The following is a 14,748-nucleotide window of genomic DNA, read 5'->3' as shown; positions in this document are numbered from 1 at the left end:
TTGGCTTTCCGACCACATTTGGGTGAAGACTTTCAAGATGCCGCTTAAGTTTACTTGGAAGCATGGATTCCAGAGCCAAAACTTTTAAACAGAGTGCACATTGAGGACGGTTCTCATTATTAACCTGAACACACGTAAAACCATAAACCAGATACCTGTCATCGTACTTCCTGCACTTGGCTTTTCGTTTCCCATCCTCTTTTTTGTCAGAAGAACCTGCAACTTCACTTTGCTCAGGCGAACTTGGCATTAGAAATCTCTTCATTGTCAATCAGAAAGATGGGAATCAGTTCCTCTCGTCTTAATTATTCAGATAGAGAAGAGAAGAATTTACCAAAATATATAAGAAAGGTCTTTCTATCTGTAAAGTTCCTGCTCGTCTTTTCTTTTCCTTTGCTGAAGTATTTCCAGGTTTCTTGCGAGTCTCATCCACAGTCTCCACAGAATAATAAGCCTGAAGTACAAAACATCGAGGTAAGACAAGTATAAGTAGAATTTGCATACATTTCCAGACATTGTGGGTCAGGAGAAAAATTTCCTGCAAATTTCTTGGGTTACGCCGGGTCAGAAACTCATCAAAGCTGAAGTCCTAGAAGCATGTCAGGTGAGCAGATGGTGAGGGAGCAGTCCACAGTGCAGCTCTATCCCAAAAAGGGCACCTAATATCAAACAGCCTTTGAAATCCTGATCACAACCACAGTATGACTGAGTGGCTAATATTGTAGGATTTAAGTCTAAGATCGGCATGGCCAAGAGTATAATAACATCTAATGTGCAAAATGTTTCTACTATCATTTCTATTGCTTTCACGTCGCCCTGCCTCAAGTATACCATCAGGGCTATATTTCCTTGTAACAATGAGTATCCAACCTCATGGTGACCATGGACGTGCATTACCGAATCCGAATCAAATCAAAGCTTCCAACAGTTCATGATGAATATGGGTAAAGCGTACCGCACAGTGTGGTACAGTTTGTTCCCCTGTACTTGTAATTCTCAGTGCCTCACTAAACCCTGAAATAGCCTTTTTTTTTACAACTATAACTATGGGCGTTGCAGACAAGAATCCTACCTGTCCTAGGACCTTGATTTCTTTAGTTTAACTGGCTTTTTGCAGTACAAATAATGCTGGTAATATGGGTGTAAAATGGAGGTTGGGCATTTGATTAGTAATTAATAAAATGCCATGCCGATGTTCTGCCCAACCTCCATTTTACACCCGTATCACCAGCATTATTATTCATAACGGCACAGGATTGGCTTATATTTGAGTCATTGTATGTCTGACAGGAGTAGAGTGAGCAGGATTTATCTCTTCTTGTAAAAACGGTAAGACACTCTCCTTACTTGAGTAACCTATTTTATTTATTTATTTATTTATTTATTTATTGGCATTTGTAAAGCGCAGCATATACCCTGGGGTGTCTTGGCGCTGAATAATTTGCCGGCTGGATGAGAAACTGCCTTGCTCTGATCACTATTCTATACCTGGAATCATTTAGTAAATTATTTATTAAACAGCCAAGTTTTTAATTTTTTGCGGAATTGGAGTAGTGTGGGACATGCCCTAATGTCCTGGGGTAAAGTATTCCAAAGTTTGGAAGCCGCCACTACAAACCGTCGGTCTCCCCACATCACAGTTTTGGTGCGAGGTACCATAAGTTGGTTACTGTTGGTAGAGCGCAGTTGGCCTGTGGGTTGATACGGTCGTAGATGGTCTTTAAGGAACTGTGGGCCCTGTTTGTTTAGGACTTTGTACACAATGCACTGGGATTTAAATCTGGCTCTGTTCTGAATCGTCAACCAGTGTAGTTTGGGAATGGCATTGGATAGAGGAGCAAACTTTGGAATTCCCAGAATGAGACGTGCTGCTGCGTTCTGTATAGTCTGCAGTTTTTTTAGGACTCTTACTTGGGCGTTGATAAAAAGCCCATTGCAATAATCTAGGGATGTCAGGACTAGTGAGCTCACCAGAGTTTTAATGGCGGTGGTAGGAAGATAGGGACTTATCTTTCGGATCATGCGCAGTTTATGGTGGGCTACTGAGGCCACTTTGCTGGCATGGTCCATAAAATTCAGATGGTTGTCAAAAACTATTCCTAAGTTCCTTACTTTAGTCACTGGATTAGGGGGGGCACCAAAAGTTTGGGCCCTCCACGAGGTAGGCCATTCTGGTGAAAGTTGTCCAAAAATCATAACTTCGGTTTTTTCCGAGTTTAGTTTTAGGCAATTTGCTGCCATCCATTCACCTAGTTGTGTCAGTCCTCTCTGGAATCTTTTAGCTACCTCCTCGCCATCACCCCTTATAGCCAGCACCAATTGTGTGTCGTCCGCGTAGGAGGTTAGGCTCATCCCATGTGCCTTGATGACATTGGCCAGGTCCGACACATATATATTAAAAAGTGTCGGACTCAGGGATGAGCCTTGAGGTACCCCACACGGTTGTGACAATTTGGCAGATGGATAGGGGCCCAAAGAGACAGCCTGGGTTCTCTCTGAGAGAAAGGAGGCGAGGAGAGCTCTTGCCGTGGAGGAGATGCCTATTTTTCCAACACGGCCGACCAGAGTACCGTGGTCGACCGTGTCAAAAGCTGCTGAGAGGTCCAGCAGTACCAGCACCGCTGTTCCGCCTTGGTCTCTTATTGTTCTTATGTCTTCGGTTGCTTTAATAGCAATAACACTGTGGCTTGCGGATATTGAGCTGCTCTCTATGTATGGTGCTGTAGAAAGTATCAAATATTTTAACTCCAACTGCAGCCAGTCATATGCAAGGGAAATCTTTGGGGATGAAAAACTGAAGCATTGATGCGCTTTTCTTTAAAGACACAAGTGTCATGGATGGCTGGAAAATAATTTAGAAAGGCTGCTTACTGTGCCAGGAGGAATAAATGTGGCTTTGGAAGGCTGACTTGTCCATATTCTCCTCCGCAGTACCATTTTACGGGCTCAGAAATGTATAAATCAGTATGCGGGTATAAATGATAAAACGGTACTGGTGGCGCCCAGTGTGACACTATTTTTTGGCACCCCCCTCCAAATGACCACCTCCGCCACGGATTGCCTCCCTACTACCCTTTAACAGTCTTGATAACCAATCTCTCTCAGATGCATTTAATACATTTTATAGCGTCACTCATAAAAGTGAAGACAGGGCCAGCTCTAGGGTAGTGCGACCGGTGCTAGCACACTGGGTGCTGACTTTGCTATGGGCGTAAAATCACCTGCTGCCCCGTTCCTGGCCTCTAGCAGGCGAGATCAGAGTTTTGTCTAATAGAAGTTTTGACTCTAGGAAGTTGTTATTCTTGGTTAGGTAGTGCAGAGGGTCGATATGCCTGCTGCACAGAACATGTACCGTGCAGATCACAAAGTGAATGTAACGTAAACAGGTACGTGGGTTACTGCGTTTGTCAGAGACTTCCTTTTGTTAGTTGCAGTTTACAGTGAGCTAATATCTGTCATCAAAGAACTGCTGGCAGACTTCAAGGTATAGATTAGAACATATGGGGTTTTCCCCCAGACTTTCATTATTCTAATGTTGCAAAAAGGGTTCACTTATGTACAAATCTGTTCTTGTCATTAAAAAGAGCCCCAATCCATTGTGTTACATTTTAAATTCAGAGTTTGTGCTTCTCCAGACCAAGTACTCTTCAACTATACTGTCCACCAATATGGATGACATGTTATTTCACCCCTTGTTATCCTTTGTCTTATGTAACATGTCCTATACACTGATTTGCACACCTATGATTGATAGTCTCTGTGTAATGTGTGCGTTATGTACAGTGCTCTGACACCCTTCACTCAGGGCCGGCTCTAGGGCGGTGCAACCGGTGCCACCGCACCGGGTGCTAACTTCGCACAGGGGTATAAATACAACAATAATACTGATTCTTACATTATACAGGCTGTCGATGTGACAGCTATGTTTGCTGCAATTTTAAAAAGCATTTCTTTTGTTCCAAGCACTGCAAACAATCTTACGTTGATTATAAAAGTGTGTTTGTTCAGCATATACAACAACCGCAAATCTTGTTTGCTCAACATTGATTGAAAAGGCGCTGCCTGGCCCTGCTGGCCCTGCCCGCCCTTTTGAGCCCAGCTGCCGCTGCACTAAATCTGAGACCCACATCTGCTTCTCTCTTTTAGCCTCCTTTTTTCATTTCTGTCTCTTGGATTTGCCTTTCTTTCACCTCTTTTCAGTTTTGCCTTTCTGTGCTTTTGGCTTTTTGCCTTTTCCTCTCGCCACTTTCACCTTTTTGCCCCTTTTGTCACCTTTAAGGCCGTGGTTCCCCCAAATTGTGATCGGCATTTCACCAGCATTATTTTTACTGTAACAACAGAGCACGTTAGAAATCAGACATAAAATATAAGCCAAGCAAATGCCTTCTCTCAGAGAGAAGAGAAAATCAAGGAATTCGCCCAATCCACAAGCAAGTCCACCGACATCTCTCCCTCACAAGACCTCTGAGACAAATTCAGCACCTTTTTCCACCACAAAATCAAGAGCATCTACGACAACTTTGACGCAGACAACCAACACACTTAACCCTCACCAACCACCCCCAACACCCTCTAGCCATCGATCAACAACTGGACAGCCCTCACCACTGAACACACACTGAAGATGATGAAGTCAATCCACTCCAGGGCCCCCACGGACCCCTGCCCCCACCACATTTTCAACAGAGCCGCCGACACCATCGCACCCATGCTCAGCAACACCATCAACCACTCCCTGGCAACTGCCTCGTTCCCGCATGCTGAGACCAACGCCCTTCTGAAGAAACCCTTGGCAGACCCCACCGACCTCAAAAACTACAGACCCATCTCCCTGCTCCCATTCCCAGCGAAAGTCATTGAGAAAGCCATCAACAGCCAACTCGCCACATTCATCGAAGAGCACAACATCCTCGACTACTCCCAATCCGCTTTAAAAAAAACACAGTACGGAAACCGCCCTCCTTGCCGCAACAGATGACATCCGTACCTTATTGGACAAGGGAGAAACAGCAGCCCTCATCCTCCTCGACCTCTCAGCGGCATTTGACACAGTCTCTCATCGCACCCAAATACGCAGACTCCACGACGCAGGGATCCAAGAGAAGGCCCTCGACTCGATCCGCTCCTTCCTCTGCGGCAGAACGCAGCGGGTCAGACTCCTCCCTTTCCGCTCAGACCCTACACCTACCACCTGCGGAGTCCCCCAGGGGGCCTCCCTCAGCCCTACACTCTTCAACGTCTACATGGCTCCGCTCGCCCCCATCGTCAGAACCTACGGACTCAACATTGTGTCATACGCAGACGACATCCAACTCATCCTCTCCCTTTCCAACTAACCCAACACTGCCAGATACAACTTTCAAGAAGGCATGGAAGCCTTCACCAAATGGATGAAAAAGAGCTGCCTATAACTAAACACAAACAAAATGGAAGTACTCATCATGGGCTCGACGCCTGGAACGACACCTGGTGGCCCCCGCCCTCGGAAGCCCACCCACCCCCACGGACCAAGCACGCAAACTGGGAATCATCCTAGACTCAGTGCTCAAAATGGACCGTCAGATCAACTCCGTCTTGTCCTCTTGCTTCCACACCCTCCGCCTCCTACGTAAGACCTTCAAATGGATCTCCCTCGAACACAGAAAGACCGTCACTCACGCCCTTGGTCACCAGCAGGCTCGACTACGGCAACGCACTCTATGCCGGAACAAACAAAAACCTCAACCACAAGCTACAGAACATCCAAAACGCCACTGCAAGTCTGGTCCTCAACCTGCCAAGCCACTGTCACATCTCCCAGCACCTGTGCATACTCCACTGGCTCCCCATCGAAGCTAGAGTCACCTTCAAGATGCTAACCCACGCTCAAAAAGCCCTCCACGACACTGGACCAGCATACCTGAAAAGCTGACTCTAATTCCACACACCCCAAAGGCCCCTACAATCAGCCCAGCTCTCCTACACCGTGGTCCCCCGCACCAGAAAGACCAGAAAGGGAGGCCGCTCCTTCTCCTTCCGCGCGGCTAGTGCCTGGATCGACCTTCCGCTCCACCTCAGACAGATAACATCGCTCCCCATCTTTGCAAGAAACTCAGAACCTGGCTCTTCAACAAGCCCCCTTCTTGATGGCCTGGAACCTGTGAACCCCCCAACACCCCTAGCGCCTAGAGACCCTTACGGGTGAGTAGTCACACTTAACAAACACCTGATTTGATTTGATAGCGAGGGAGTAAAAATTACTATTCCCACTCCAGTGAGTGCAACAGTAGGGAAAGCGCTGGATAGCGTAGGGGTAAAAATTACTATTCCCACTCCAATGAGTGCAACAATAGGGAAAGCGCTGGATAGCGTAGGGGTAAAAATTACTATTCCCACTCCAATGAGTGCAACAATAGGGAAAGCGTTGGATAGCGTAGGGGTAAAAATTACTATTCCAACTCCAGTGAGTGCAACAGTAGGAAAAGCGTTTGATAGTGGAGGGGTAAAAATGACTATTCCAACTCCAGTGACTGCAACAGTAGGGAAAGCGTTGGATAGGGTAGGGGTAAAAATTACTATTCCAAATCCAGTGAGTGCAACAGTAGGGCAAGCACTGGATAGCGGAGGGGTAAAATTTGCTATTCCCACTCCAATAAATGCAACAGTAGGGAAAGCGTTGGATAGCGTAGGGGTAAAAATTACTATTCCCACTCCAGTGAGTGCAACAGTAGGGAAAGCGCTGGATAGCGTAGGGGTAAAAATTACTATTCCCACTCCAATGAGTGCAACAATAGGGAAAGCGCTGGATAGCGTAGGGGTAAAAATTACTATTCCCACTCCAATGAGTGCAACAATAGGGAAAGCGTTGGATAGCGTAGGGGTACAAATTACTATTCCAACTCCAGTGAGTGCAACAGTAGGAAAAGCGTTTGATAGTGGAGGGGTAAAAATGACTATTCCAACTCCAGTGACTGCAACAGTAGGGAAAGCGTTGGATAGGGTAGGGGTAAAAATTACTATTCCAAATCCAGTGAGTGCAACAGTAGGGCAAGCGCTGGATAGCGGAGGGGTAACATTTACTATTCCCACTCCAGAGGGTGCAACAGTAGGGAAAGCGTTGGATAGCGGGTGGGTAAAAATTACTATTCCCACTCCAGTGAGCGCAACAGTAGGGAAAGCGCTGGATCCCAAAACAAAAAAAAATCAACATTTTTATTAAATTTTATTTCCACTATTAACTTTATTAATATATACATTTAAATATATTATTATTATCAAGAATAATAATAAAATAATTAATTACATATTATTTAACACTATAACATCCACAACACACACCGAAAATTAATTACACAATTAAATGTAATAATTACTAATTAATTAATGACAATTAATGTATTATTATTTAATAATCAATTAAAAATAAATTACTTACCACCTTTCACACCATTTACACATATAAACACCACAACACACACCTAAAATTAATTACACAATTACAATTAATAGTTAATAATTAATTGTTGGTAATTAATTTAAAAATATTTAATAATTATTCAATAAAAAATTACTTACTTACCACCCTTCACACCATTTACACATATAAACACCACAACACAAACCTAAAATTAATTAGACAATTAACATAATTAATTATTAATTAACTAATTGAAATTAATTAACAACTAATTATTAAACTATTATTAATGAATCAATAAACACATTAATTATTCAATACATTTTATATAATTAAATTACTTCCCACCCTATTCCCCTATAAACCCACAACCCGCTACGGAGCTAAAAATGCAGAATTAAACGTAAAATATATTAATAACTAGTAAAATTCTAAAACATATAATAAAATGACGAACAATTCTCATTAAAAACACTAAAATACATAACATTATTAATAAATCAATATTGTTGTCAACTATATTCTTGTAAACGATATTTATTACAACGATATTTTTGTAATCGATATTACTTACCTGTTAGTCGATATTCTTGTCAACTATATTTTTGTTGTCGATATTTCTTCCCCATGATGTTTTTGCGGCGGTATTAATGTCCCAGAATACTTCTCTGTCGATAGTCCTGCTCTGCACCATTATAACATATGGTGCATATTCTTTCAGATCAATATACAGTCTGCCTTGCATCCATCACAATTTTTAATTTGTCACAGTTTTTAATGGTAAACATTTCAGCCTAGACAGCATTATGCACCTTCGCACTCTATGATCCGAAGTCCAGTTCAAATGTACTTGAGGGACGGCTACCTGACAGGATTGAATACTAAAATGGAATCGATGTTTTGCTCTACGTAGCTCTATATCATTTTCCATGGAGCAATTTTTCATTGCATATTAGAGATCATTTTTAAGATGAACATAGCTCATATTCTGAATATCTAAACTAGTCAAAGTAAAGTGCTCCGGCCTCAACATTAGGGGCAAGATATTCCGAGCCCAGGAGTCTCCTCAACGACTTTCTTTGGCATGTAAAATACAATGGCATCATCTTAAAATAGCAGGGAATACGCAAAGACCAGTTCTAATTCCAACATTAGGGAGTCTATTGTAACCATAGAATTTAAAGTGCAAATAATGCGAATAATCTTACCCTCCACCTTATTCATAAAGTGCCACTGGTTGGTATTTATGGTCTCTGTCAAATACAAAAGTGTTGGCAGAATCTTCATTTTATATACTGTTAAGAGATCATTGAAATGCCTGCGACCTGTTGCTCCAGTTGCCTTCAGTGCATTTCCATGTGCAAAAGCCTTATTTGATATATGAGCAATATGTTCGCTGTCCGCCAACTTTGCTGACATAAATCTTCCAAGATAAGGGTAGGATTTTACTGCTTCTGGGGCAGAGCTGTTCTAAGACCACCTATACTTTCTATTTATCTGAGACTCCTTTGGACAAAACATCATGACCTTAGTTTTATTGATGTTTACCGTCAGGAACTGAGCGTATGAATATGATGAGAAAATATCAAGGTATACAGTACACAGGCAATGTTCCCCCAGACAGACAAACTGGACATCCAAAAACAGATAAAAAGACAGCAAATAGAAAGCAAGCAAATGTGAGTTAAAAACCACAAACCCAATGGTCAGTCTGCAATCGGTGCAAAGCCTTCCTAGGGAAGCTTTCAGAATGCCTACAAGGCGTTGTTAGCAAACCAGACAGTTGTGCTGTGAGGCTTCGACTTAAAAATGACCTAGCATGATAAATAAAGTGCACTCATGGAAAGGCGCACCCCAGACACAGGAGGTCCAGTACCACCTGGCCCGTTAGACCCCTTAGGCCCAGTACCACTGCACTTCTGATAGCTACACCCTTGACCTAGCCTACTAGCATTGGAACAAGGGACTTGTAAGTTATGCAGTTCACCACAGCAGACGCTCGACCTCATGAGTTTCAATTGGAGCCACCAGCCAGGGCCACTGGAATTAAGCGATCGTGCAGCTGCGGAGATTGTCTATAGATTTGCCGTATTTGCCACATAATCCATCATCTGCTTCATAATCTGCAGACTTTAACAAAAAAAAGTGTTTGCCGCTCAAACGGTTAAAAAAATTACTAAAAGTAGTGGCACGTGTTGCTGCGCAATGGAAGGTCAATTGGAAAGGTTGACTGGCCACCTTCTGTTGTGTAGTTCCTATAAACCTATATAGGATCTGTGCGTTTAGACAACATACACTGGTGTTCAGATTGATTCTAGACACCCCTACTGGATATGTTAGCCTGTGTACCAGCTAGCTCACAATGCCACTAGAAAGCCCTCTTACCAAGGAGAGACTAGTTCTTGGCAACTACCGAACATGACAACCCTCAGTACGGTGGAAACAGTGTGATGCTTTTCGCTCGGTCCCTCATGCTCACTTTGTCTCAGAGAGATACACAGAATAAACGGTGGGGACGTTTTTCAATAATCATTTATTGAACCAGCGTTATTCTAGAGTAAAATAGGTGTGCTGCAACAACCATTAGACAGAAACAGATATAAATGATTATAAGCGCCAACAGAGTAAAAGGATGGTAGATTTCTTCCATTGTGCTAAAACAATGAATAAAGGCAAGTATATAAAATACACTACAGTAGAATGCGTACTCCTACGATGCAACCCTAACTAGATGTACCTAAGTCAGAGGTATTCAAACTTTTCCAGGTTGAGCCCCCCCAGCTGAATTCCCCCAGATGTTGGGCCCCCCACCACCCGACCGAAACCTCGGGAATCCGGCACACCACATGATCGACTGCAACGCGCACACCACGGGCCATATCCGGCAAACAATGCTCAACACAACAAGAGTGTCTAGCAAACTGCAGGCCTGTGAGTGGGTGTGGCGAAACGACAGAGGCGTACCACACAGCTCAAAACACAATCCTCCAAGGCAAAGGAAGTCATCACAACCCTCCCCATCCATCATGTACACCTTGTCATCCACCAACTCCCCCACCATTCATTCCGTCCCTCCATCTGTGCCCCATCCACATCCAAACCCCTTCAACCACTTGCAAACCCATCCACCATCCATCCCTCCATCCACCCCCTCACCCATCCACCCCCTCCCCCATCCATCCATCATCCATCCATCCCTTCACCCAATCCATCCCCTCACCAATCCATCCACTCTTCCACCCATCCATCCACCCACTCATCCATCCAATCACTCACCCCTTCACCCAAGCTATCCTCCCACTCATCCATCCACTCCTCCATTCATCCATCCACTCTTCCACCGATCCATCCACTCCTCCACCCATCCATCCACTCACTCATCCATCCAACCACCCACCCTCTCACCCATCCAGCCATCCCCCCACCCACTCATCCATCCACCCAGTCACTCATCCGTCCACCCACTCAACCCCCCACTCATCCATCCACCCACCCATCCATCCCTCCCGCTCTCCACCCTCTCCCACTCATGCATGCACTCTCTGACCCATCCATCTCCATGCTCCTCTCTTCACCCATCCATTCACACACCTGCCCATCCACTCTGCCAATTATTCATCCATGTCCTCACTCATCCATCCATCCTCCCCCTCTCTCCCCATTCCCCCCTCACCCAGCCACCCATCCCTCCATCCACCCTTCACCCATCCACCCACTCATCCATCCACTCATCCACTCATGAATCCATCCATTGACCTCTCACCCACCCCTTCACTCCTCCATCCATCCCCCCGTCCATCCACCCTCCTCAATCACCCATCCATCCCCACATCCACCCCTTCACTCATCCATCTATCCATTCATTCATTCACCCCTTCACCCATCAATACATCAATACATCCATCACCTCTCTCATCCATCCACCCACCGACTCGTCCACCATCCACCCCCCCATCAATCCATCCACCATTTCACTGATCCATCCATCCCTCCACCCATCCATCTACCCTTCCAACCATACACACATCCATCCACTCCCATCCTTCCCTCCACTCATGAATCCATCCTCTCTCCCACCATCCATCCACCCCTTCACCCATCCATCCATCCCCTCACTCATCCATCCACCCCCCCACCCATACATCCACCATGTCACCCACACATCCACCATTCCACCCATACATCCACCACTCCGCCCATACATCTATTCACCCACATGGCACCATAACGGACGTCTGGTGGCCGGCTCCACCCGACATCCCTCACACATTTGATGATTCAAATTCGAATCTGCAGACCAACATCCCTGAACACAGACACTTCGGTGCCCCACACAAAGATCCTCATGAGTTGATGACCGCAGACCAGAGCCCACCGTCTCGATTCATGGCCCAAACCCGGATTGCAACCTCTCCCTCCCTTCCCAAAATAACTGAAGGACTCCCGCCCCCCATCCCCCAATGCTGCCAAGGTTTCAGATGACTATGTGTGACATTTTCATAATTTCAGTGTAATTATGAGTGACATTTCAATGACTGAGTGACACTTTTCCGCAAGCAAATGAAACATTTAAATAGCAGAAATTACACCCATTTGAGCAACAAGAAACTTTAAGAGGTCACTGAAGATACAACATGAGTCATCTCAAATTATTTCATGCCTTCATTCACTCTTTGTGGATGTAACAAGTTAACCTACACGCATGACATTTTTTTGCGTTTCAAATGAGTGAAATATAAACTAAGAAAACTATGTCTCTGACTTATTTTGGTGTAAACTAATTGGAATTATGGCCTACTACTACTACTGTTTAAATACATGCCAGCAGCGTCCAGTTCACAGTGAACTTCAATACAGAATCAGAGAGACTTTGTGCACACCTTCCCCAGGCAGCCAGCTCACAAGTGCCTGGAGGAGCGAGTCTGCCTGGCACAGTGCTTCACTGGTGACGTCGCAGTGGTGCTTGTGCTTAGGGCCGTCTCAGGGCTGCTGTAAATTCTACCTTGTGGCAAATCTAAATAATCGTGCAGCATAGTTACAGGGCAGACGCCTTGCCAGAACATATAGCCAAGCAAAGGTGCTGCCTCATAGATCCACATGTGTCTGGCACGGTCTGCAGGAGATGGCAATTATCTTATAACCAATTGAGCAGCCATGAGCGCTGATGAGAGACGGGCTGACACGGCTACCAATAATAATGTATGCTTTCTTTTGCCTGCGACAGAACCCGGGCCCAAGTGAAATAAACTACATAATGCACGCATCCCCAACCCAGGAAGGAGGCACCCCCCTTCCCCCTCACTCCCACCCCCTTTGAAAGGCTGGGGCCCTGGGCCAGAGCCCACCCCGCCCGTGCCTCAAACCCTCTCCGTAAACCATCTCTCCCTTCTGGGAAGAGCTAACTCTTCCAGGAGGGGGCCAATTCACGGATTCGACAGCTTCAGCTGCAGTGGAAGGCAAGGGGTCTCCTCTGCTAAAGCTGAAAGTGTGTCTGTTTGTTTGCTTTCGTTTTTAGCAGAGGAGACTCCTTGCCTGCACTGCAGCCGAAGCTGTGACTCCATGAATTGGCCCCCTCCTGGGAGAATCACCCAGACAAAGGAACGGGCACATAGGGAAGATCGGAGTGGAGCACGCCCCCCTGGGATGGTGCCGCGCCCCCCCCAGGGGGGCGTGCCCCACAGTTTGAAGAACCCTGACCTAAGTGTACCTAGTATGTATGTAGGTGTAAAGCCAAGAATCCCTCCAGGATTTAGTCAAACCCTTTACCTGAAGTGAGAGACTGTGGGACCCTGACTTGGTCTCGAGAAGGACACCACGCAAGGGATGGCACACCACTGCAAGCTGGAGTATCTGTATGCAGGAGCCTCAGCGTCTTGCGTCAGTGTGTCGGCAAGGTAGGCCTTTTCTCCTCAAACTACCTTAACAAGATATGGTGTTTATATACCCAAAGTGGTACCCTCAGGGGTTCTAAGTTGCTGTGTCATGTCGGACTTAGGATGACGGAGGGAATGACCCTTATACACAATTATGCAGGAGATGGTAGTCCCGCTGAGTTTCCAAGAATCCTCATGCATTATGAATGAGGCTAGTTTTCAGGGAAAAACCTGCATCCTGTAAGCAGTACCGTAACTAGGTAAAAGGTCAGTCCCAAGAACTGCTATGTAGTGTAATGGTAGGGGAGAATATATGTGAAAGGTTACTACCTGAGCCTATATTGGGGTACATATATGAAACATAACACTTCCTTTTGCTTATTGCTACATTTCGAGTATTAAACTGGTACTAATGAGGTGCACCCAATTCCCAAACAGTGTTAACAAGTATAAAAAGTTCAAATAAGGAAGTAATATTTTTTTTTAAATGTGCCGCATAATTTGCCTTTCCTTTCCACATAATTTACTCAACTCTGATACATAATTTGACACATAATTTGGCCCTCTTTTGCCGCATGATTCCAGTGACCCTGCCTGTAGCCTGCAGGTGGCACCATTTCTATTCCATGTGCTCAATTCACCAATCTGTCCATTGCCAGCTCTTCTCTGTGTCTTTTTATAAAAATACTGACATCTCAATGCTTTGATAGAATTGAAGGGTTTCAAGCATGCTGTTTACTTTTCAGAATGTCTTCCACTCTGCCTTAGGATTCCCAGGACGTCGCTGTACTGTACACCAAGTGAATCTCTCAGACTGACAACTCCTGAGCCTCACAGATGAAAACGCTCTCCTCCGCGAAACTCTGAAACCAGGCGTTACTGTGCTGCACACAGATCGCACCACTGCCTGACCCAAACATGGCCTCCATGAGACCAAGGGCAACTTTATCATCAAGCAGGGCACAAGTCCTAAAAAAAGAAGTAGGGGGACGCTGTCACCGGAAGTGATGTCACGACAGGAAGTGACGCCACGAAAGGTGGCTTGCACCATCATCGCGCTCATTGCCGCCCCTCGCTCACCCCTTAGATGCGATTGCATCTGAGAAGCCAGCGCGTGAGCAGCGTGCGGTGAGCTCCAATTTCTTCCCAGAGAGGCCAAAGAGTGAAGTCCAGCTGAGTCCAGCTATTTGGCAGGGGGGACGGCGTACACCCGGTAAAATAAGTAAGGGGACACCGTCCACCCGCGTGGTACCCCGACTCGAGCCCTGACATGACAATCTCAGGGTGCAACGGCTGAACGCAAATACAAGAGTCCCTTTTCCTTAATACGTAAGGAGAAAATCTCTACAGGTCTTGAATGAGTAGTAAATTGAAGTCCAGTAGGGTATAACGTGGCGTCTCACAGTAGATCAACAAATTTACAGCTATATGATATCTAAACCTAAACACATTCTCAACATTATGCAGTAAATCGCAAAA

Source organism: Lissotriton vulgaris, chromosome 8 (genome assembly GCF_964263255.1).
Source record: "Lissotriton vulgaris chromosome 8, aLisVul1.2, whole genome shotgun sequence".
NCBI classification, from domain to species: domain Eukaryota; kingdom Metazoa; phylum Chordata; class Amphibia; order Caudata; family Salamandridae; genus Lissotriton; species Lissotriton vulgaris.
This window is presented reverse-complemented; position numbering follows the sequence as displayed.